The sequence below is a fragment of the Hydra vulgaris genome, chromosome 11 (assembly GCF_038396675.1).
Source record: "Hydra vulgaris chromosome 11, alternate assembly HydraT2T_AEP".
NCBI lineage: Eukaryota > Metazoa > Cnidaria > Hydrozoa > Anthoathecata > Hydridae > Hydra > Hydra vulgaris.
In genome coordinates this window covers 50,029,984-50,057,158 of record NC_088930.1, presented here as the reverse complement: position 1 = coordinate 50,057,158, position 27,175 = coordinate 50,029,984, and positions in this window count along the sequence as shown.

The following is a 27,175-nucleotide window of genomic DNA, read 5'->3' as shown; positions in this document are numbered from 1 at the left end:
TGTAGTGATTCTTATTCTACAGGTGTTTTTATTGTCTCAAATTTTAAAGTCATTATTTCTCTTAATTTGAACATAAAAATTAAATTATTTTCGGCGGACAAAGATAAAAGATTTTAAAATTTGAATCACAAGGTACCTTGATGTGTACGTTATCACCCCATGACGTTTTCGGGTCAGCTAGGTTGGCATTATCAGGATCCGTGCTAACCTGGTATTCCTACTAATTTGACTATTATCGATACTTTCAAAACTCAAACATTTTTGAAAGCTAAAAGGATAAGCATGAAAATAGCTACAAAAAAAAAAGTTTTCAAGAGCTTCTATAGACTTTTGATACATATGTATCTAATGAAGCATAATATTGTCTACAGAGTTTCTATAAAAAATCGAACAATCTAAGGATATGCACAAAGTTTTTTTTTAAAGTTAAAGACTTTTATTATTAGGAGAAATTTTTACAAAAGTTATTAAATTATTTAGGGAAATTCTATTAAATTTTTTATTGACCAAATGTTTTAAAACTTTATATAACTTTTTTTCAAAGACACACACTTTATGTTTATCCTTTTAACTTTCAAAACGGCATTAATCGCCTTTGGAAGCAAAACTTCTCCTAGTTTGAAATCTATTTATTTAAATTTTTGATTGGATTTTAGATAGAAATATCATTTGGATTAAAATTTGTTTTGAAAAATTTTGAAACTAAAGAAGAAATATCTTTAAAGAAAGTAATGAGGCTGGGATAAAACGTGTTGAACATATATGGCACAAATCTTCCAATATAGGCATAGCGGATCTAAAGACTCCTAATGAAAATAAGCATCGTATATACCTGGTAGGTTTTAGGTTTTAGGTTTTTTTATTTTTTCTCCCAAATATAGGACATGTGATATTTCAAAAGTTTGCTACGCATTAAAGATCGCCTATACTGCCATCATATGACGATGGGAGAGAAAATTTTTTTTAAAAAAAGTTTAAATTTTTCTTATAAAATGACAAAAAGTTCACACGTGAAAATCCCGCGTGTTAAGAAAAAAACCCGCGAGTAAAAAAGGCGTGTAATCCTGCGTTAAAAAAAATTGTGTAAAATAGCGTGTGTAAAAATGACATGTATATATTAATTTAGAATCTTTCTTTTAATTAAAAAATTTTTGTATAATTAAACAATCTAGCTTTTCTATCTTCTATAGGTAGCTTGAATGCTGGAAAAGTTGCACGACGTTTACTAAGGCATTCTTTATGACATCCTCGTTGTATTAAATATGTGCTTATGCCGCCAGGATAATAATTATGTTGATTATTTGTAATTTTTTCAATCATTTTGTAATACATCCGAATAAAAGAAGTTGTTTGTCTCGCAACGAAAAACAAAAATACTTTTTTTATTTTTATAACGAACATGCTCTTGAATGTCTAACAGTTCTTTTACATCGCGCCATATTTATTTTCAGTATATTTTCTGTTTTTAGTATATATACTTATTTGATATACATTTTTAACATTTATTTATATATATATTAGCAATAGTATTGATAAACAATTTTTAACTTTTATTCACATAAAATAAATGCCACGTAAATTGAGAGTGGTTTATATGATAGTGATATATTTATATATCACTACGTTTGAAAGAGTGAGTTCTTGCACTTTATGTATAGTCAATGCGTAGACTAAGACTAGAGGTATACCTTTACACTCGGCCAAAATGTTTTTACTCGTGTAGTATATAAATTCAGATTGTAGCGTGATAACAATTCGAAGTTTATCCTTTAGCATGACGACGCGTTCTTCGTTTACTGATTTGACTGTGCCTTGTTTTCGTTTACAATGTCAAGTTCTGGCATATTGCGTAAACAAATGACGGGTACTCTTTTAAGTATTCTTCGTTGTGCGCTTCCCTGTCTCTATTGTACATAAATAAGTGTGTATAGGGATGATCTAAATGTTTCATCTGTTGTACATAAATAAGTGTGTATTGGGATAATCAAATGTTTCAAATGTTAAATCGCAAGGTTCTAAGCGTTTCTTAAAATAAGCAAAGGTTCCTTTGCAATAGATACCTTCTTGCACATTGTTGAGATGTGTTTGAAAAGTACGGTCTTTATTTTGACAAAACTTTTTAATGAGCTCAATATTGATGAAATTACATTCTTTCCAAAAGGCGTCTTCAAACAAAAGAGTTTCTTTACCCACGAGTGTAAGTAGGTAGAAGTCTCTTGCAACGAGTGATGAGCAACCACCAAATAAGAGTTTTGATTTTTTAACTGTTTTTAAGAGTAGATCTAATGTTTTTAGAACATGTACGGGCAACATGGATGTTTCATCAATAATTAAGATTTCCACACATTTGAGCCGTTCTTTGACAAAGTCGGTCATATTTTTTAAAATCAATGCAATGGCTTCTGGATGATAACCAAGGCCGGCAAAAGAGTGAACAGTTGTAGCTTTGGGATACATTTGTGCTGGTATGGCCAATCTTGCCGTTACAAAAACTTTTTTTGCATTTTAAAAATTGTTCAGTAATGAAGTTGATGGTAAACGATTTACCAGTGCCAGCCTTGCCTGTTAAAGGAACATTTTGATTTTTTTGCAACGCGTTATATGCTTTTTCTTGTTCATCGTTAATTTCTACCCCCGTCTTATAAAAAATGAATGACGGTTTCTTATTGCTTAATAGTGTTTTATGTTTACATAGTAATTGCAAGAATGTTAAATATTCTTAAGAAAAGTATACTTTAACTTACTGTCAAAAAAAAAATGCTCAGCCGGGATTGTTTATCCAAAATGACGAATTTTTGAAAATTTAAGAAGAAATGCACAATACGGTATCAACAAGCGGCAAAAATTTATTAAATACATTTTAAAAAATACAAAAAAATGAAAAAAAAATTTCTTGGAAACGAAAATTGCTCGAGTTTCGAGGCAGTTTGTTCTGTTGCTCTTGAACGTTTAGAAAAAAAAAATACAAACGAGGCGAATATGGCTATACAGACATATTGTTTTTAACGACTTTTCAACAAACTACATTTTTAAATTTTAAAATAAATATTTTTTTTTTTAATTTTTAAAGTTTAAATAAATTTTTTTATTTAAAATGAGTGAAAGGGAAGGTATAATGAAGTTATAATGACTTTTTATGCTACTGGCGATGAAGGAAATACACTAAAATATGTACTCAAAAGTATACTCGTTTTCAGTTTACTTCAAATTGCATTGTTGATGTTCCAAATGTCGCGACTGAAACTAACGAGTTACCATTGGAAAAAAAAAGAAAACAGTTGAGTATATATATATATATATATATATATATATATATATATATATATATATATATATATATATATATATATATATATATATATATAGTTTGTTTTTTTTCAGATATGTTTCAAATAAAAAGTCAACCTGTTTCTGTTTACAAGCAAACACTTTTAAAACGTTGTTTAAATGTTTGTCGCCAATGGGAATACGCAGCTGACGTTCAAGATTTTGTAAAGGACTTTATTTTCCATTGTCGCTATGATATGGATTTAGATTACAGATCAGAATATAGTCAAAATGATATTGATGAAAGAATTATGTGAAATAATTGATAACACATGAACAAAATGGAGATAAAAGTGTTCACTGTTTTTATGCATGTATGGACGATTATGTTCAAGTTATATCTCTTGCTTTGTTAAGACAATGTCGAGTTTTAAAGTATTTTATGTATGGTAAAATGAGTTATCAAGATGCAGACCAATTGGGTTCTTGTTTGGAAAAAGTTTGAGCGCCACCTCCATATGTTTTTCTGACTAGTCTATTTGCTCCGGCTTCGGACTCGTTATTTTGGTATTTGTTATGAGACTACATAGAGGTTTAAAAGGGTTTTCACACCGGAAAGCATTTTATATTTGGTCAACACCGCACTACAAATACAAAAAAATGTGGATAATATATTTTGTTATATTTATTTACAAGAATTACATTTATAAAAAAAAGTGCATCAAGAGTTTTTTGAAAGTAGTTTTCGCACAGCGCGTTCGGGTTTAGAAGAAAACGAACTTCATCGTGACATGATTGCGGTGAACAATAACTATTTGGTGCGTGGTAAATGTTACCTTGAAGATTGCGAATTGAAATACAAAAAATGAAAGCATAATGACGGGTGTCGTTTAGGCATGCGAAAAGATATGTCTGACAGAAATTTTAAATAAATCTAATTTACGTTTTATGTATCCAAAAAAAATTATTTTTTAAAAATTAAAAAATGATTTTTTTTATTTTAGTTAATTTTTTATATTTTTTGAATTTTATCAAATAATTTCTTTGTTATTAATGTTAATATATTTTATTAAATGTTAGTAAAAAATAAATTATTAATTGTTTATGCGACACAAAGACATTAGTAAAAAAAAAAATTTTTTTTTAAATCCTGAAACGGAATTCTTTATAACAGTTGGATTCAATTCTGAAGAAAAAAAAGCTTTTACAAGTTTAATTGCAAATCAGGACATAACTATATTTTATGTGTTCCGAAGATTGAAAGTGTTGGCCAATAAAGAAGGCGAAATGAGAGTTATTTTATGTATTTATGAAAAAAAAAATGTTAATTTCGTTGGCTAAAAGTGCGACTATGCCAACAAAGGGCTCACTCGGAAGCACTGGCTTGGACATTTATGAACTAAACGATATGACTCTTCAAAAGAACCAGCCCAGCTAACAATTAACGTTCAAGAAATGTTACCACAATATTCATTTAGGTTCGCTTAACGTTCGCTGCAAACGTTATCTGAACCAACTTTTGTGAACTACGATTTACAGTTCTTGAACGTTAAATACGAACGTTTAAATTTTAACAAACAGCAAACGTTTACTTAACGTTCACTCCAAACGCTAATTTGATAGTTCTTGGACGTTCAGCTCAAACACGCAATAATGTTCACGGATGTTTACCCAACGTTTTTCTTTTTTTTAAATTTTTAAATGTATTTACGTATAGGTTTAGATCAACTTTCTGTTTAAACCTACATTTGCTAGTTTTTGTGTAATGTAATGCTTTTTTAAACCTTTATTTATTTAACAATTGTTAAATAAGTACTTTAGTAAAAATTTATTTGTAATTTTTAGAAATTTAGAAAAATAATTTACAATTTTCCCAGCGGGCACACGACGTTGGAATAACGTTGAAATAACGTTGATCAACGTCGATCAACGTCAATCAACGTTATTTCAACGTTATTCCAACGTTGTGTGCCCGCTGGGTTGTGCCAACACTGACATGACATGTCACATGTTATTGCAAGTAAAGGTTAAATTCTGTTAAGAGGATTACAGATCTTATGGAAAAAAAATTAAGGTAAAGAGTATTGTTTGTATATATATATTTTGTTTACTTTGAATATTTTTAAATTTTATCGTGTTACTTTTAAAATTTTTGTTTGCACATGCTTATTGTTTGCATTTATGCTTTTTTGATAAGTATGTGTATGTGGTAATATGTGCTTTATAGTTGTTTTATCAATGTGTTTTTATAATAATGTAAAGTGTTTTTTTACTGCTTGTGTATGTGTTAATATGTGTTATATAAATGTTTTATAAATGTGTTTAAATATGTTTATATAAGGTTAAATATACAAATTGTATTTATAGTTGGTACATATGTTTATATTATGTTCTTTCCATGTTTTCAAAGTGCTGTGACTTAATAAACGTGTAGAGCAAGATTTGTCAACCTTGCCAGCCAAGTGATGTACTTATAGCAGAGGGTTACACGGCAGTGTTTAGTGTCAAACTGTTACTTCTTTAGGTCTAGGTGTTTTCAAGCCTTTATTAATAATTATTCTGAAAATACATAATAATGTATTTTAGAAACAATTTGCGTAATGTTGTTACTTATGTTCTGTTATATATGAATGTTATGTTACTTAAGTTATGTTATATGCATATTATATTAACTTATGGTGTGTGCTATTGTTGTGTGTTGTTGTTGTGATGTTGTTTTTTTGTTATTTTTTGAGTTGATAGACATTTGGCTTACCTTCACGTTGGTGTCTATTGTTAAAAATGATAAAAAAGTAATTTTATTATTAAATCTCACTTCTTATAACCATTCACTAAAAGCCAAGACAAATTATTTTGCAGATATACAATTTGTTTTATCTCAATTTGATTTTTTGTCTTTAGCGCTGTTTATTACATGATTTTGCTATAAATATTTTAGAATCATGATGTACCAGCATAAATTATTTTCTAAAGCTAACATGAAATAATAATATTAAACAAGTATTACTCTTCAATTATTACTTTTCATTTTTTGTATGTAATGATGTTCTTATTTATTTACTTGTTCGTTACATTTTATATTTTAGTTTTATCAGATGATGTATTTATGTGGTATAGAAGAACAAAATGTTGTAAAGTTTTGTGAATTTTTTTAAAACGTTTACTAATAATTTTTTTAAAGAAATAATATTGAAATTTGCAAAAAAGGGTTTGCAACATTTTTTTTTTAATTTTTCTGTGTTAGCTGAGTTGAGTCTACACTGAGTTGTCGAAAATAATTATAGTTTATTGGTAAAGTTGTAGACTGTTAGAGCAAATTAAATAGGTCAAAGGTCTATTTAATCTACTTAATAACCTACTACGAAAGTGAAAATTTACAATCAATTGTTTGTTTGTTTTTCTGTTTAGCTGACAAAAATGAAGAGAGAGGTAGTAAGTTTAAAAGGATTTTTATTTTTTATTAAGTAACTAAAATGTTATTAAAAATGTTGTTGTTGACTATAAAGTAAAACAATAGGTTTTTATGTTTTTATACAATAAACCCAAGAACTTAGGTCCTCCTTAAAATTAAATTCAAGAACTTAGGTCCTCCTTAAAATTAAAACCAAGAACTTAGGTCCTCCTTAAAATTAAAACCAAGAACTTAGGTCCTCCTTAAAATTAAACCCAAGAACTTAGGTCTTCCTTAAAATTATATTGTCAATAATTAAGAGAAGAAATTTAAAATTCTTAGTAAGATAGATTTTTATCATTTTATACCACGTAAGTTTAATTAAGATTTATTTTCTTTAGCTGATCAATAGAGAACTAATAAAGGTAAAAATTACATTAGTTAAGTGAATTTATTTTTAAAAAATTAAGTAGATATTTTAACGTCGATACATTTAAGTGCTTTTATTGTTTAGACACAGAATTGAAGAGTGAAACAAGTCAGTGTTTTTGCTATTAGATATTTGTTAATAGGAATTTGTTTATTTGTGCTGTAACTGGAATTTTAAAACTTCAAGTAGTTAAGCTTTATTTTATTTTTTCTTCTAGGAGAGTTGGAACAAAAACTAAGTATAAATTATATGATTAGTATAGTTAAATAAATGAAGCATTTATATCTGTACCTCAGATGTCAAAGGTCGGTTGTCACATTTTAGAAATTGTTCAGGAGAGAGGAAATAATAAAATTTATGAAACTTTTTTCATGTTTTATTTAATTTTTCTAAAGGCACATGAAATATAACTTTGACAAAAAATAAATAAACAGTTAAATAAAAAAAGTGAAAAGTCATTTCTGGACAAGTCATTTCAAGACGTTTTTCCTTGAACATTGTGGGGACACCAGACCTTTTATATTGACCTTTTTGTAATTTTATAATTTTTTTTTTAAATTGTAATTTTTTTTTTAATAATATATTATGTTGTATATTTGATTTATTATGTCTTTTTTAATTAAAATTTTATTTGTTTTTTCACCCATTAAACTTAAATATAGTTAAATTGATTCATTATCCAATAATCATAATATAATGATGCTACATTCTATTGTTAAAAATAATTAATTGGTAGTTTAATTTATTGAACTCACTGATTTTAAAATTTACTATAAACCAAGAAAATATATTTAGCTATATAAATGCAATTTAATTATTAATAGTTTGATTTTTTTTCTTTAATGTTTTTAGTTTGGCTCCTTGAAGCATTTTTTATTTTACTTTTTAATTAAAATATATTAAATTTATTGTGATGTCTTTTTAATTAAACTAGAGTTTACTAAAAGCAACATGAAATAACGTCATTAAACAACACCGACAAGCTCCATTATGATAGCAACTGAAGTATGACAACAAGTCTTACCGATTTAGGTTTGTCATATGACGCATTAATGCAATATAAAAGATCAAAGTTTACATATTTTTTTAAATTTCTTATACACATGTTTGATTATAAATTAAATTTTTTTTGTTGAAACGTATTTATACTCAACTGCTTAGTTATTAATAATAAACTTAGTTATTTTAATTAAATTTATTTAGTTGTGTGCATTTAACGTTTTTAAGATAAGAATTTTCTTTTTAAAAGAAAAATGAATCTAGAGGATACCAAAAAATTAATAACTCCAGTATAATACAAGTTAACTTCATATTAATCTTAATAATTAATTAAAGTTCATTTTATGAAAAATATTACAAGAATTTAGTTTTAGTTTTTTGTCTATTTTAAAGCATGGTGTTATATTATTTTGTGTCAGTAACTAAAAACGTATTGTGTTGAACTTAGGAATGTTGAGGAAAATGGTTCTGCCTCACACTGATATGGCCTGTGTCAGTTGTAAATTATTCAAATAATGTTAAATAATTGATAAGTTATTTTACCTCCTCATACTTTTTATGTTAATTTTACAGAGGGTTAATTTTTTCAATTTGAAGGCGTTTTTCCAAAAGGGTATTAGTTAAGGTTTCGCAACTTTAAATTGTGGAAAACAGCCACTATAAATTAATTATGTAACAGACCAACCATAACCCGTATTACGGGTTGCTTTCTGCTAGTAACACAATATCAGTCTCATTTGATTGCCCATGATTTTATTATTACATTTCAAAGACAATTGGCTGAGCTGATGACAAATAACAAAAATTCATACTAAAAACTAATACTTCTTGCAATGAAAAAGTCTATTCATTATTAATAGTTGATGCTTTAAAGAACACTAACAACAATTTACATTAAGTTAAATTTGCTTACAAAATAACATGAACATCATAAAAACAAATACGTGTTGTTCCAATGAAAAAGTACAATTTTTACAACTAAAAACATAAAAAATATAAACAAAATTTGTAATATTTCATTAAAAATAAAATTCTTTTATTTTGATTAAAATTTTTTTATCAAAAAGTTACATTTAGTTATTTAAAACAAAAGCACTTTGCGTTTTTGATAAACACACTAAATATTTGCGTTTTTGAAAAACACAATAAATGAGCATATTATTAATTGATACTTTGACATGGTTTATTAAACATTGCTTTATATAGATGAAACAAGAAACTGCAATTTCTAATTCAAATAAACTGTCTAACTTGTCCTCTTAATGACGACCTAGTATGTGCAACAAATCTTTATTTATTCCAGATAAACATATTGCATGACAGATTTGCGATCAATCTCTGAATGACGAACTGTTTTCATCAGAAGCATAAGAATCTGAATCAGATTGAACATAGAACTCTTTTTCTAAGTTACACTAATTTGAAAACAACTGTTGCTCAACATCTGCGCCATCATCGGTAAAACTTGAAGTTGTTTTTTCAAAACAAATTTCGTCGCTGTAGCTTTGATTGTTGCTTTGTTGCAATTTTAGCAATTGCTTTGTTGCAATTGATAATAGAATATATTATATTTAAAACAGAACTAAGCATTTTAACATAACTATATTTAACAAAACAAGTGTAACTTCTTCACGTAAAGTATTCGTGTACCTATATATAAACACGACTAATTTTCTTATTTGTCAGTGTCAACTAGACGAATCGAACAAGTACGAATAGTAACTTAAACTTGTCAGAGTCAAATCGTCAACAAGTATGAATAATAGCCATGTTTATAACATTAGGTATGCAAAAATTGCGTTTTACGGAACCAGATTTTGTGCTAGAATTCTGTCCACGTTTTTTGAAGTATGTTTGAGTTAGCGTGGTGAAGACTTGTTTTGTTGGAAAACTTTTTAGAATTAGACTAGTTTAAACTAGAATAGAGGAACTTTATTATTGCGTGGTTTAAAAATATATTGATTAGCTTTATTGCTGAGTTTATTGCTATGAAAAGTTTGGTTGTACTTCTAGGAGAAAATAATGTCGAAGATATGGACGAATTTTCGGCACTGTTTTAGTTCTTTATGCGGATTAAGAATTGTATACAAACAGAGACCTAAAAATTTGAGGAAAGTACTCTAATTTGATGTTGAAGTTTAAAAAGTTATGCTAAAAACGCGAATATCGCTAAAAATATCGTCTTTCAATCGGCTATTATTTAGAAATCAATTGTTTAGAAAATCTTTTTTTTTAACTACGCAACCTGGTTTTTATTGTCGTCATTATTGAAATTTATTTAAATTCAGTTAAATATTTTAATGAATAAATATTTTTTTAAAATAAAAAAAATCTTTGAGACTGCTTTATAGATGTACATATATCGACTGGCAAACAGAGCCAATTTTACATGTGTGTGTGAAGTGCTACCCCTCCCCCTCCCTCCTCCCCCAAAGATTGTTTTTTTCAAGTTTTAGCCGGGTTTTTTTTACGAATTTAGTCGGTTTTTTGACACATTTCAGTCGAGGTAATTTTCGTTTTGAGGCCCTTTTTTTTTTTAAGAAGCCAGTCCGTACTTTTTAAGAATTCATCCTCCCCCCTCCCTTTTTTTTGTAGAATCGCCTCTACTGACAAATAGGGATTGGTACAATTAAATATATATGGTTAGAGTCAGGGTTAAGGTCTGGGTCAGAATCAATTAGAACTATTGGGATTTGCTTTAAATAGTTTTTCTTTGAAGTGTTAATAAAATCCTGGCTGTTTTTAAGTTAATTTCAAGTCAATGTTTCTATACGATTCCTAATCAACATGAAAATCTCTATTGAAATCAATCATAAAATGATTAAAACTACTTTCCTTTCATTTTAGTTTTTCATTTATCTTGGCACGTGCCAAAGTTCATTGAATTTTTAACCGCACTGTTGGTACCAAATTTTTATTTTATCTAATGTCTTTTTGGGAGACAGAGGCGCCAATCGATTGTCTTGTTTTGATTTATATTTGATTTAGATTTAATTAAAAAAGATTTTAATTAAATCAAAAAACATTTTTTTAATTAAATAAGATTTAATTAAAAAAATTGAAAGTAAAATAACTGAAGGTTTAACATGTTATTTAGTTCATATCTAATTTGAAATATGAAAATTTTAAAACTTATTTTAATATAAAGTTAATTAACTATTTTTAATGTTTCTTTACATTATTTCAAATTTTAACTTAAGTTAATAAATGTTAGTAAATGCAAACTTAGTAATCTTCAAGATCATCCTTACATACCCTTTTATAGTTTAATTTTTTTACATACCCTTTTATAGTTTAATCAAATGAAAAATATGTATAAGTATTGTATAAAATTTTTTTATACAAAACTTATACATATTTTTTTATTTCATATTAGATATTTATAAGAAATATAGCTTTGACAAACCGAGATATGCTAAATAAATGTTTGGAAACAAGTGATCCCATTATTTCAACAATAATTGAAAATAGCAACAAGGCAATGGCAAATAAATACAAACTCACAAGCTAAATGCTTTCGCTAGTAGAGTTACCAGAAAATAGTAAAGTTGTTTGCGAATATGAAGACGAGAAAACACCGAACCAAATAAATAAACTAGTTAAAGATAGTGATACAGACAAAGATAAGGAAGAAGAAGCATACAAACAAGAAGAGACCGAAGAAGAACAAGCTTTTTTTAGTGAATTATTACAAGACTTAAAAAATAGTGACGTTGATTTGCCTGATTACTCTCATGATTAATATTAATAAACTAATATAATAATTTTAAATAAACAAATAATTTGATAAATTTTAATTTTATGTAAATTTAGAAATATTTTTTTTTTGTTTTTTTACCATAATCTTATTTAAGTTACATCTTTTCACATAACTGATTAATATAGAAAATTCGTTTCTATGTAAATAAATAAAACGATTCCAATAATACTGAAAAAATTGTTTTTAAAAATCGATTGTTGCATTAAAAGTACTCGTCATTTAAAATTGTTATAAAATCTATAAAATTTATTAACTTTAACTGAACTTTTTTAAGACTGCCATATACCATTATACCATTGGTAGTAAAGAAAAATTATTAAATTAGTTTCTGTCCCTCTGGCGCCATTTACAAAACACATTAAAAAAATACCTTTTTTAAAAAAATTTCACGATAAAAAAATAAACGTGTGTATGAACTTAAAACAAAAAAGTAAATTTTTTTTTAACCAAGCATCATAACATTGTTGTTGGTGTTTATAAAATTTTTTAAATTTTTTGCATTTATATTCATTTTAAACGAATTATATACTTTGAAAATATTAGAGCATAAAAAAGGTTGCATGTTAGTAACTAAAAATTAATCATAATATATGAATATATCCCAGACGGCACAACTAGTTAAAAAGCTACGCGTGGTTTCTGTTGCGTGTTTAAAACTCCCGAAAACACTAAGAATAACACGTGTCAAGAATATGGTTTTCATTCCCTGAAAGTAACTACCATATTTTACCTAAAAACCAGCTTGGATATTTTTAGTGATGGTTTTTCCTTTACAAAAATGGAGTATTAAATTATTAAAAGTTTTCACAACGAATGTGAAACCATTACTAAAAGAGCGCGATTTTTCAAATTTATTGCATTTTTATTATTCCAAAGGCTTTAGAGGTGTAACAAGAACATTCAGGAAAACATTTGTCGAGCAAATTTATATGTTAAATAAATACAGTTTTTGCTAAGTATTAGCATATATATATATATTTATACATATATATATATATCTATATATACATATATATATATATATGTATATAAATATATGTATATATATATATATATATATATATATATATATATATATATATATATATATATATATATATATATATATATATATGTATATATATATATATATATATATTTAAATATATATATATATATATATATATATATATATATATATATATATATATATATATATATATATATATATATATATATATATATATATATATATATATGTAAATTATGTTAGTGTATTTTACAAATAGAGTGCTCAATGTTCTTAAAGAACAGAGCAATAATTAATTAGTAAAAAACACTTATCTAACTTTTATCTTCTACTCGGAGTTTCACCATCGCTGGATCATCTAAAAAATCTGAATTAATTTCTAAATGTAGGCACGAAAATAAATACCTCTTAAAAAATTATAAAAACAAATGACCAAATTAAACTATCCCCATTCCAAAGAAAATTATTTCATAATTACTTTCTGTAACTTCCCGTTAACAAAAAAATATTGTAATTAAAAATTTTTTATAATTTTTTATAATAATTTATAACTTCCTGTAAAATATTTTTTTCTATAAATTGAATTTTTTTGAGATTTAGTAACTCTTCCTGATGATCCAGCGATGGTGAAACTCCGAGTAGAAGATAAAAGTTAGATAAGTGTTTTTTACTAATTAATTATATATATATATATATATATATATATATATATATATATATATTTAAATATATATAAAAATATATAAAAATATGTATTTAAATATATATATATATTATAGATCATCTGATCATCTACAGCGGTGGCCAAAAATTAAAGACCACTCATTTTTTAGTTGGTTTCTTAATCTTTAAATTAAAATTAAGAAGATTCTAATTGACATATTCAATTTTTTTTTTAATATCTTGTTAATTAAAATATACGGATTAACGTGGTATAATTTTTTTAATCTAATTCTAACTAAATAGCGTTTAACTTATTAAAAAACTGATGAGTACTTATAAATCTTCTTTAAATAAATTGGACAAAATTTAACGACCACTTTCAAATCTTTAATTTGCACTTATTAAAAATAATAATCCATTATTTTTTTTTAACTGTCTTAATTGCTTATTACGTTGGCTATAAAATAAAATGTCGAAACCTGAGTTTCGATATTAAATAAACATTTATTTTTTGAATTGCAATAAGGATATAAAAATATTGCAAAAATGCGTGCAAAGATCGAAAAAAAAGAGAGATACGCGGCTCTTGTATTAAAAGAAGAAGACTATAGCATCAGACAAATAGCAGAAAAGCTCGCAAGGTCTCACTCTTACATTATTAACATAATTCAACAAAACAAAGAGACCCGGTCAATTAATGATCGTCATAGGACTGGTTGCAATAAAATTTCAAAAATAACCGTGATGTTCGCTCGTTAGTGAGATTAATGAAAGAAAACAGACAAGCATCATCTACAGACTTGTCTACGAAATGGACACTGTCAAATGGTCTGAAAGCAAGCCCTAGAACTGTGCTTAAACAACAGATCAGTGGAGCCGTGTGGTCTTTAATGATGAAATGAACGTTGAGGTAGACAACAGAAAAGGTTGCGTAATGTTGCGTAGACTTCCAAGGGAACGGTTCAATGAATCATGCATTTTGAAACAAACAAAACAAGGCAGTGGTTCAATAGGCATTTGGGCCTGTACGAGTGCCTGTGGAGTTGGCGTTTTTCATTTATTCGATGGTAGACTCAACAAAGAAAGGTACTTCGAAATTTTGGAAAACTCGCTTATTCCTAGCATTGATTTATGGCAGTTGCAAGATGGATTTATTTTCCAGCAAGATAATGCGCCGTGTCATAAAGCGCATGTTGTTAGCGATTGGTTCAATTCTAATAAAATTCAAGTGCTACAATGGCCTGCCAATAGTCCAGACTAGAATCCAATAGAGAATTTATGGTCGTGGCTTGATCACAAGCTTGGTAAAGAACAACTTTACAATTTGGAAGATTTGTAATCTTCTATCTCTCATCATTTGAAAAATGTGCCTGATGAAGTAATCAAAACTTTAATGAATTCAATGCCAGAACGAGTGCAAGAGTGCTTGAAAACAAATGGAGAAACAACACGATTCTAATTTTTTTTTTTATTGCTTTTTAAATATTTTTGAAACTGGTCTGAAAATTTTGTCCAATTTTTTTTACCATTTATATTTTTTACTAGTCAGTTTTTTAATTTTTTAACATTATTTTGTAAAAAATTTATAAACTCTTTTATAATAAATATAAAATACAATAAAAATTCTTTCTAAAAATGTTTTTCTTTTTTTGATACCTTTTTCCAAAATAAAATAAGGTTAAAATAAATTTTGAAAAAAAAAAAGAGTGGTCTTTAATTTTTGGCCACCGCTGTATATATACACGTGTATCTATATACATACACACTTGTGTATCTATATAATATATACAATGTATGTTTATATATGTATGTATAATACAAACATATATAAAATATGTATGTGGTAGTGGTGTAGTGGTAAGAGCGCTCGCTTTGTAAGCAAGAGGTTCAGAGTTCGACTCCCACCACGTCCCTGGAAGTACCGCACTCAACTTAGTTTCTCCGCGCAGCGGCCTTGCTCGGCAAGGTTCGTGTTTCGGAGTTAAAGAGTTGAGAGAGGGTTGCACCACGAATAACAACTAAAAAAAAACACCAAAAACACAAAAAAAAAAAATGAGTAGCCTCCTCGACTGTAGTGGCCCCCCTCGGGCCTTGGGAAGGTGAATAATCTAAAAAAAAAAAAAAAAAAAATGTGTTTATTTATGTATTCATATGTATATATTATGTATTCATATGTATATATATATATATGTATATATGTGTGTATGTATAAGTCTATATATTATGTATGTATAAATATATATATTTATATACATATATACATACATACACTTATAAATAAATGTATATGTGTATATATTATGTATACGTAATATATACACATATACAAACATATGTGTTTGTATTTCGGCGTGTGTATATTTGTGTGTATTTGTATCTGTATATGTGTATTACTGCGATGAATATATATATATATATATATATATATATATATATATATATATATATATATATATATATATATATATATATATATATATATATATATATATATATACATATATATATATATATATATATATATATATATATATATATATATATATATATATATATATATATATATATATATATATATATATATAATACATTTTTTGTGTTAATAGTATTATTGTTATTACTATTAGTATTGTTATTATTGTTATATGTTTGAAAAATGCTAGTGTTGTTCCTATATAAATGTGTGTGTACTAAATGCTATTGGATATCCTATTAATAATAATTATTTAACAAAAATGAAAAGAACAAGTTCAGCATAGTAGAAAGAATATATGAAAAAAATATCAATCAGCCTTACCTGGAAATTTATTTCCTGAATGTTTAAATTTGTCTTCGAGCTGCGAGGCTGCACCAATATACTACCTATGCTTCATCGAATAAACTCTACCAATATTGACAGCAAGATCTAGTAATACTTTGTTGCAAAATAATGTCCGTAAGTAACTTTACTTATCTGTAAATCAATTGTTTTTATTTGTAAATTATATGTAAATGTTAAATTAATTTTTAATTGTTTTAGAAGATACAAAAATGAGTCAGCAGTATAAAAATATGGCATGAGCCAAAGCCAGCAAGAAAATTTCTTGCATAGTCTATCTAATTGCAGAAATTATATTTTTTTTGCTGATAAAGGTAAGGGTCTATTATCAAGCAGACAATGGCTAGTGGTATGTATTAGCACATATTGAACTTTTTTTGTTTGTTTGTGTGTATGTATGTATATATATATATATATATATATATATATATATATATATATATATATATATATATATATATATATATAAAACATTTTTAAACCAGAATGTGTGAGTTTTAATAAGCAATAAAACATAAATTGAAAAGATTCTACTATAAGTCTTCTACTTACTTATAATCTACTAAAATAATCTTACTAACTCTACTAAAAGTCAACTACTAATTTTTTCACATGTTCAGCAAAAAAGACAATGAGAAAAAATATTAATGTTGGTACAACTGTTAATGAAAATACTTGTATTGAAACTCTAGTTATTTATCTTTAACTTCAAAAAGTTTAAAATGACAATAATATTTCTATTAAATTTTGTTTTTGCAAATTTTATCTTTTAGGAGTTTTACCGTTATCACATTATCTAGATGAAGACAATATATTTATTGAAGACTTCAGAAACTTAATGAAGATAATAATATTAATGTTGATTAAGGTAGGTGACTATTAATGAACAGGGGGCATGTGTGCATTTGGTTTTTTTAAATATTATGTATAACTTATATTTATATTTATTACCTATATTTGAGTGTATATTAGTCTAATTTATCTTAAAACAAGATATTTGCACTTTAACAAGCAACAAAACCTAAATGAGATGGTTTCGAATCAACCTTTAAAGATTTCTATATTTATAAGCAAAAATCAATTAAGAGAGGATTTACATCCTGGTACAAATGCTAATGTAAATACTTGTAAATACTCGGGCTTCTGGGTCTTTCCAAAGTAATAACTTATTTGCATTTAATTTAAAAGTTTATAATATTTAAAAAGTACAATAGTATATTTGATGAGTTATGTTTTTTAATGGGTTTCATAAATTCTTAAAGGGCGTCTCTTATTTAGGTTGAAGTAGGTGGCTCTAAAAAACAATTTGAAAAGAAGAATGAAGGGTCGATTCCGTTTAAATGTACAGACACAAACAAGCGTGATTAATAAGGAAAAAAGCAATTTTACTCTTCCATCGAATCATCACTCTGATTTTTTCAAACAGCATTTTTTATAGTGCATTTATTTAGGTACAATACAAAACAATAGACTAAGAAAATCATTTATTTTGTTATTTATTATAAAACTTGTTTTTTTTTTTTAAATAGATTAAGGCAAATCATCAAAAACTATTACCAATACAGATCGACCAAAAAATCAGACAAACGAAACCTCCTCTCCCGTGAACGATGCCATGTTTTATCGTAAAATGATTGTGTCACACCATTACATAAAAAGAAATTTGGGCTACTGCAATAGTTTTAAGATAAAGATTTGAATGAAGTTAAATTTGAACAGGGGACCTCAATTGAGGAATTAGTAAAGTTCGAGACCCAACTTTTAAGAAAAATAAAAAAGAACATTTGATGCTACTGGAATTGTTGTAAAAATGCGAAAGCGTATTGTTACACGATTTTAGATTTTATAATGACGTAAGAGGCGATCAATCGAAATTAAATATTATGTATGGTAACCATGTGTTAAACGTCTTTATTAGCTTATTTTTGATGATTTGGTTTTTTATTTCTCTATTTATTTTTTCTTTGTAGTATAATTGTAAAATAATTTACGTTAAATAACAAAAATAAAACAACAAAATTGTCGTAAATATAATGTAGTATATATGAAAAAAGGTTTACATGTTTAAAGCTATAAAAGTGTGTCTAACAAAACCTACGTATTTTTGGTTTATCATTGAACCGTGCTGAGCAGCTGTTAGTTTTCCAAACTTATGCCTGATTACTTACTATGCCTGAACTAACTTATGGCATAAGACCGTTTTAAACTATAGAAAATACGAATTTAAAACCTCAAAAACACGTATTTAAAACAAAAAAACTCGTGTTTGAAACCTTAGAAAACACGTGTTAAACTCCAGTAAAACTTCCCGCGAAATCCACGTGTTTTTGGTTTACGCCTGGATCGTAACAAACACGTGTTTATACCGGTTTTAATTCCGAGTTTAAAACCAGATGTGCCGTCTGGGATGCAGCTAATTTTTTTAACGAGATTACCATAACCTGAACTTAATAAAGATTGTGTTAGATTAGCTTGAACAAACAGCGAATTCAAAATTACAAAACGTTACATTTTTTTAGCATTTTTTAGAATAATTTTTAAAAGTTTTTATTAACTTTAATGAAGTGAAGCTTTTTTGACGTAGAATTTAAGATATCTTAAAAATTCTGACAAAACAAAAAAAAAATTGTATAAATAAATAAAAAAAAAACGTTTGTATCTTTTTAATGGAAATTGATTACAAAAATGACGTCTTTATAATCCATGTTGCGGTTCTGTTAATGAACAAAAATAACAAACCTATATATTTCTAGATAATATAAACAACATAATTTGCTAAAAAAAAAAAAAGTCATTTTATAAAGTTTCGAAAAATTTTGAACAATGGCCACTTATTTGAGGTTCTGCACCACTGTGCAGCGGTTTGATTATCTCTCGTTTTCAATCTCTCTCCTAAAATATTTTTTTTAACTAACAATTGCATTAGGTTTCACGAATAAATCAATATTATGTTATGTAACAGAGTAATGTCGAATTAACTAAATGTTTTTTTGTTGAAAATGCTTTAAAAAAATACAGATGTGCGCAAAAAAAGAGGGGTATGTACGGTCATACCTTATGGATGCCACATATGCTTGTGATTTTTATAAATATTTTCATTTAAAGCTGGCTTAGAGACTTTCAAGGAAAATTAAATCCTGAAGCTCCAAAATCTAAATGTCATCTATAAAACAACATTGGAAATATGATTAGATGGACTTTTTGATAAAGTATTTAAGGTGGTTCCTAAATTTTTGAGGTCTGGGAATAAATTATCCCGTTTTCGAAGCGGCCATGCTCTCTTTTTCAGTGATGGAATCAGTATTTTTTGGTGCTTGAGATAACTAACTTCCAGACATGGAGCTAACTCCAAACAATTGAAAGTTTTTACTTATGTCAAATCGCGAGGTTAGAATTATTTTGTTCTAACTCCATGTTTCTCTGAACTGAGAAAATCAATTTCAAAGTTTTAAAAGGACCTGTAGACCACTTAAATATAAAAGACATAAACAAATTAGATTCATATTAATTTCCTATACTTGCTACCACAGTTTAAAAGTAAATACTTCAAAAGATATAATGTGCAGGTGTCTGAATTACCACACCCTGATTTGGAGATAGAACAATATAATACACACTTATTTTATAAAATACGATATTATTTTGTTCTATCTCCATTTTTTATATAAAAATATAATACAAATTAGTATTTTGTATATATATTGTATATATTGTAGCAAGGTAAAGAACTGTTTGGCATATATATGTTTTATTGGAATAAAATCTTACTTTAACTAGTAAAAAAACTTTATAAATGCAATATTTATAAAGTTTAATTATCTAAGGTATGTACCAAGATTTTTACAAAAAAATAAAACTATGGTTGAAATAAGCTCCAAGAACATATTATCCAAAATACATTTCACAGTGAAATGAATTTCAAATATTAAATTCAGCAAGGTAAGCACATCTGGTTAATTCATTAAAAACAACAATTTCAATAAAAAGCCCATTTTACACCATAACATAAACATAAAACATAAATATTTTGACATTAAAATAAATTATTTTAAAATACTATTATAAAATGTTATGTCTACAGCAGGCATATACTTAAACATACTTTGAAGGTCCTTAGCTTTATCATTAGAAATTTGAGCACACTGGTTTAAGACAGAAGCCATTGGTACAACTGCAAGAGGTCTTTCCACAGCTAATGAAGGTCTTGCCACAGCTAATTCGTACTTCTGAACAAACATCAGTAAATGACTTTCTGTAGTAAATATGATCTGAAAATGCTTAAAATCCAATCTTTTCATTTGGTAGACAGAAAAAGGATTTCTCTTATAATTAGCAATTAATAATTTTTTTCTTTAAATTATAGTTTTAATAATTTCAAGTTCAAATTCTTTTTTAATTTTACAGTTAGGTAAGAACCATTCAAAAACTTAAACCTGATTAAAGTGAGGTGTCTATTCATCTATATACTCTTGGCAGACACTTTTAGTAACTGGTTTTTCAAATGATGTTTTTTTTACTAGTTTTATAAACTTTTGTTTTATTAATAAATTAGTTTAATTTATGCAGCATTATAACATTGTTTTGTTTAATTTTGTTTTTGTTGAAAGAAACAACTGTGACTTAGTATCACAAAATTGTAGTGCAAAAATTATATTTAAATCTGTTTAAACAAAAATAAATAAATACTAAATCTCAGATTAAGCAGCCAGAAAATAAATCCAGTTACCTCTATTAAATAACTTAAAAATCAAAATAAATCCAGTCAGAATTGACTGGATTAAAATAGTCTATTTTGATTCCAAGTTTTTATTAAATAACTTGGAATCAAAATCTTTATTAATCTTTTTAATTTTAATCTTTTACATTGCATCACTCTTAATATTAGCAATTGCTCTGATTAAACCAAGTGGACTAAATATTTCAAGAGGAGCTAGTGCTCTATCAATTTGACTATGTATATTGTCAACCTCTTGTATACTAGAATGCCCTGATACACAGAACTTTTGCTCTATTACCCTGATTTTTGGGTAACGTATCAAAAACTCACGTAAGGCAATGGACATGTGACTATTTCTATTTTGAGGCACGTAGGAATTAAACCATAGTATGAGTTTATTAACATCTGGGTGGTCAGCAATTATCTTCTCTAGCAAGCATGTTACACTACTTGCAATGTCATTTCCTGCACGACCTGAAATGCCTTCATGCCGAAGCATACAATAACCTTTTTTATTTAGGGAGCAATGCCCAGTTAAATTATAAGCTAAGAGTTTACGTTTGTAAAAAAATGCTCCTATGTTTGATTTTGGTAAACTTATTACATTTTCAAGGTCAATGCATACTACAGCGACATTTTTATCCTTAAGTTTGCGGTCTTTTTCACGTTCTGCTCGATTTTCATTCTTCAACATTACATGTTTGGAAAATTTTTGGGTTTGCTCCTCAGTTGGATTTACTACATTATGGTATTCATAACATGTATCACATAAATCAGTTTTTGGCTTTTGAAATTCGATGTTAAAGTCATGCCCAAAAATGAATCTATACATATGCTTCTTAACAGTGGCAATATTCTTTTCTTTGCAATAGGTAGAGTAAAGTTCATACATTTTATTAAGATTTAAAAAAGCTTCAAAATATTCTTTTTTTGTTCTTTTACGACTGTAGTGTGATGGTACACGTGGAAATTCATTGATATGATATTTAACACTTTGTTTTGATCTTTGATCAACAACCTTTTTGGTGTGTTTCCCCCATTTTGAAAAAGCTGGGCTTCCAGTAGCATCATTCTTGTTTTCATGATGATAATAAACTTTTCTACTACTTATATTTAAAGTAGTGAGGTAAAATTCTTTACAAACTCGAGTTTGCAAATCACCAACAAAAAAGCTGTAATAAAATGAATATGTTTTTCGCGAATTTTCATTGATGGTTCGATGACGTTTCTTCTGGAGTCGTTCAGTAGTTCTACTGTAGAAATGCTTTTTTTGGGTATCATCCATAGACCAAAAATCAGAAAATATATGTGCTCGTTCTTCATCATTGATATGTTGTCTACATTTAAATTTACAAGATTTTAAACAGTCTTTTCTTGTGGTTACAGACTTGCATGGAACATTTTCTCCTTTTCTATTTTTATAAGCTTGACCAGATTGTCTCAACTGCTTTCTCACATTCTGTATCCAAGTTTTAGGTGCTGACTTTCGTTTCCTAGTTTGGCCTCCATGTGGGGGCAGACGACTAGCTGATGCTATTACAAGTGCACCATTAGGATATCCAAGAACAGTCAGATCAGTTTCTAAAAAAAAAAATATATATACATAATAATAAACAAATAATAATAATACCCAAACCATGAACAATATATATATAAGAAAGTTCAAATGTAATAACTATGATCTATGAAAAAAAAAAATTATATATATATATCTATATATATATATATATATATATATATATATATATATATATATATATATATATATATATATATATATATATATATATGTATATATATATATATATATATATATATATATATATATATATATATATATATATATATATATATATATATATATATATATATATATATATATATATATATATATATATATATATACATTTCTGATGAATCTTTGTTGATGAAACACAGTGTCAAATGGAAAAATTTAGTTAAGTGATTTTCTACTAATATATAATTGCTCTGTTCTTTTAAGAACATTGAGCACTCTATTGAGTAGAATACTTTTTAAAGTTGTTTAAATATATATATATATATATATATATATATATATATATATATATATATATATATATATATATATATATATATATATATATATATATATATATATATATATATATACATATTTTACCTTCAACGTTTTGTTGTAATTTTTCAACAAAAACTTTCAAATATAAAACAGATAAAACGGAGATAGCACAATATAATTTTAATTTATAAACTGCATTAAGGAGGTGGAACAAAATGCAATGTCAGGTATATTAAGAAAAAATTTATTTTTTACTGATTTGGTAGTAAAAAATAAATATTTTAACTATAAAAATAAAAAAAATTTATCTAACTCAAATTTTTTGATTTGTGGAGATAGAACAAAATAATTCTAATCTCGCGAAATATTGATGCTTTGCAAAAAATTGCGATGATTGGAGGCTGGGAAAAAAAAAAGCCTTTTACCTTCATACTCCCCCGTCACCCCAAACGTGAGGAGCAACAAGTTGATAAAAAATTTTTTGTACTGTTCTCAACTAGATTTATTTTCATCAATAATTTTTAAGTTTCATAGTATCATCTCTCAACGTTCAAAAATTATGACTATATAAAATTTAAGCCCCCCTCAATTTGAGGGGGCTGCAAATTTTATATGGTTATAATTTTTGAACACTGAGAGATGATACTATGAAACTTAAAATTTATCGATAAATATAATTCTAGTAGAAAAAAGTAAAAAATATTTTATCAACTTGTTGCCCCTCACGTGGGAATGAAGTTAAAGGGCTTTCTTGTTTCTTGTTTTTCCAGCCTCCAACCATCGCAATTTCTTGCAAATTCCTATTATTTGACATAAGTATAAACATTCTAATGTTTGGTGTTTGCTCCATGTCTGAAATTTAATTATCTCAAACAGCAAGAAACCCTGGATCCGATAAATATAGCAAAACTGTTGTTGACAAATTTTCAAGAGTATGGACAAAAAATTTAGTTTCGCTTGAAAAATGTATAACATCAAGAATTGGTCTTTTATTGAAAAACCATTTGATTCATTTAATAGAATGCTAAAAAAAACTTTTATTATTGGACGTTACAACTACCTGGCATCAATTGAAAAAAGCAGAAAAGAAAGAGTAAAGTTAATTGCTGTCGAAATAAGTAAATTATGGAACAAACTCAACTTTCCAAGTATTTCTAAAAAATCAGTTGGAAAAAAATTGAAAAGGTTATTGAAAAAAATAATAAAAAGCCTGGCGAAAAGGAAGAATGCTCTGTTTTTGGATCTCTTTTGATATCCCCAATATTAAGGGCATGTTGCTTAGTCTAGAAGATAAAAAATTTTATAACCAACAATTATTAAGTTCAGAAGAAGTAGGTCACAGTACGCAAGTGTCACAAGTGTAAATCCTTCAAAAGTCAGAGTTTGTAATGTAAAAGATACAACTTCGACAAGCAAAGTAATTTATATTTTCCAGTTAGCAGTTCAACTGCATCAGAAGAAAGTGGTTCAGATTTAGATTCACAAGACAATTGCAAACCAGTGGAAACTAAAAAATCAAGAAAGTGAGTATACAATAGAACCAAATTAGCATCTAATATTGTGATAACTGAATCTTTAAGTACAAATAAATTAGCTAGAAAATGTAAAAAGTTATATGAAAAAGGTATTAAAATAGAAACTGCAAGTCAGACAGGAATATGGAGATCAACTATAAGGCAAGAGGAAAAAAAAAAATTATTTCTAAAATAGTACAATAATAACATTTCTGCCTACATTTTTGAGGAAATAAAATAAACAAGACTGAATACCAAGTTGTGATGCTTCAAAATGAGATTAATAAACTAAGTTTAGGAATTGTTCAATGTGAAAATGAAAAATCTCATGATATTTTTGAAGCTTTTAAAAAATTGCTAAATAATTTTGATGCATGGAAATGTATTACAATGATTATATATGACACAACAGCAGCAAACACAGGAAAGTTAAATGGTATAGTTGTAAAAATACAAAATGAAAAGGAAACCAGAGGTTTTACTAAACCGCAATATTTAGGATGCCAGCATCATATACTGGATCTCATTTTAAAACATGTTTTGGACCATTTTGTAATTTATAAACCAATATATTGGTTTTACTTATAAATTTGGTTTACTGGTTTTACCAGTAAAACCAGTGGTTTTACTTGGTTTTATTTGGTTTTACCAATCTGGTTTTACTTATAAATTTGATTTAACCAAAAATTATGAAAATCTTCAAAAATTTATACATATAAAGCTGAGCCTAGTTGTTGCATAAACCTAGGATGGCGAGATGACTTCAAATTCCTCTATGAGTTATGTGAAGCTTTTTGTAACTTCAAGAATTAAAAAAGATTACCAAAACTTAAGTGGCATGGGCTTCCTCCATTGCACAGTGCAAGATGGAACTCTAGAGCATCAAAAGTTCTTAGTGCCTATTTTCAACATTGATGTGTGAACTTGAAAGTGCAGCAACCTTTATTGCAAATCCGTGAAAAAAACAATGGTTCAGCAAACAATTATATGATGATAAATCGTATGACCATATGTTAGATGCATTGACTGAACTTAAGTGTACAGCTGCTTTAAAGTGTTTTATGAAACACTGGAGCAAACTAGATAGTGCACTTCATATTCCGTGGACAAACATGGTTGCTAAACGTGATGTTAAATTGATGGAAGATCTCCTTAAAAAGTCAAAAAGATGGGAATATGCAAATGTGAAATTTATTGGAAAGAATGACCTGTGAAGCATTTAACTAACTTGTAGAAAATAATTGTTTTTATTGATCCACTTATTTGATATTTAGTTTTTAAATAATAAATATAATTTACAGTTTGTTTTATTTATTTTTTGGCTGTTTATAAAAGTGTGGGAAATAAGTTTCACAAGTAATTTATGAAAAATAATATCAACTAGGGGGAGGGGGAGGGGGGAATGAGATATTTTTGCAACTAGACAATAAATAAACCAGTTTTTTTTTACCAATTACTCAACATTTCTTAGGTTATAGTAGTATGGCCACAACAGATTTAAAAAAATGTCATAATCTATAATAATGATCAAATCTCTTAAAAGTTTTAGCAGAGGAAGTATCTGAATGCAGAAAAAAAATATTATAGGCGACATCGTGAATTACAAACTTAGAAATGTTCTACACGAGCAAATTTCAAAGACATTTTCAACCAAGTAATCCTCCTTCGAGCAATATATCCTCTAAGCTTCTCAATAGTTTTATTTTCTTGGAATCAAATTAGGAAAATCTGACTTAAGCTTTCAGGAGAAGTGAAGTTTTAAGGATTAATGTTTTGCTTGTAAAAAAATATATTTGTATAAAATATTTATATAATAATTTACCATATAAACTAAAGAAATTCAGGTGGAAAAATAAGCAATCAAAAAAAATAACATTTTTAAATACACATGAACCATGGTTAAAAGCTTATAAATAAAGTTATTATATGTTTATTATTGTTATATTATATGCTTCTCTCAATTAAAGTTTTTAAATTTTTAATCTGTATTAAACATCTAAATTATTTAAGATTGTTCAAGCACATAATAAAGAAAAAAAAGCTCCTGTGCAATGGGTCAACTGCATTTGAACGTTAATGATGCGAGTAAACGAAAGAAACGCCGAAAAACTGAGGAAATACGTTTTAAATTTAGTTTATCTGAGTTAGTAATCAAAATTCAATTCAGATGATTTTTTGGGCTTCAGGAAAATTCCAATTGGAATACCAGCAAAAGATTTCAACAAAACATCTATTTCTAAACAGCGAGCCTCAAAGTATAAAGCAAGTCTAAAATTGTCCTACATTCAACAAACAAATGGGGTATACTAATATATGCTAATAAAAGCAAAACTTTCTAAACATCAATATTGCATTATACGAAGTGCTGCAATTGCAAATAGGGGAAAGGCGCCTATGATGGCATACTTAACTTTAAAGCGTCATTATTCAGTATCCTGAAGACCAATAATAAAAGTTTTGATATGGATACATTCCTTGTTACATCTAGAACAATAATTACCCTGGGAGTTTTCATCAGTTATATTTTTTTTATGAGTTATTCTTATTG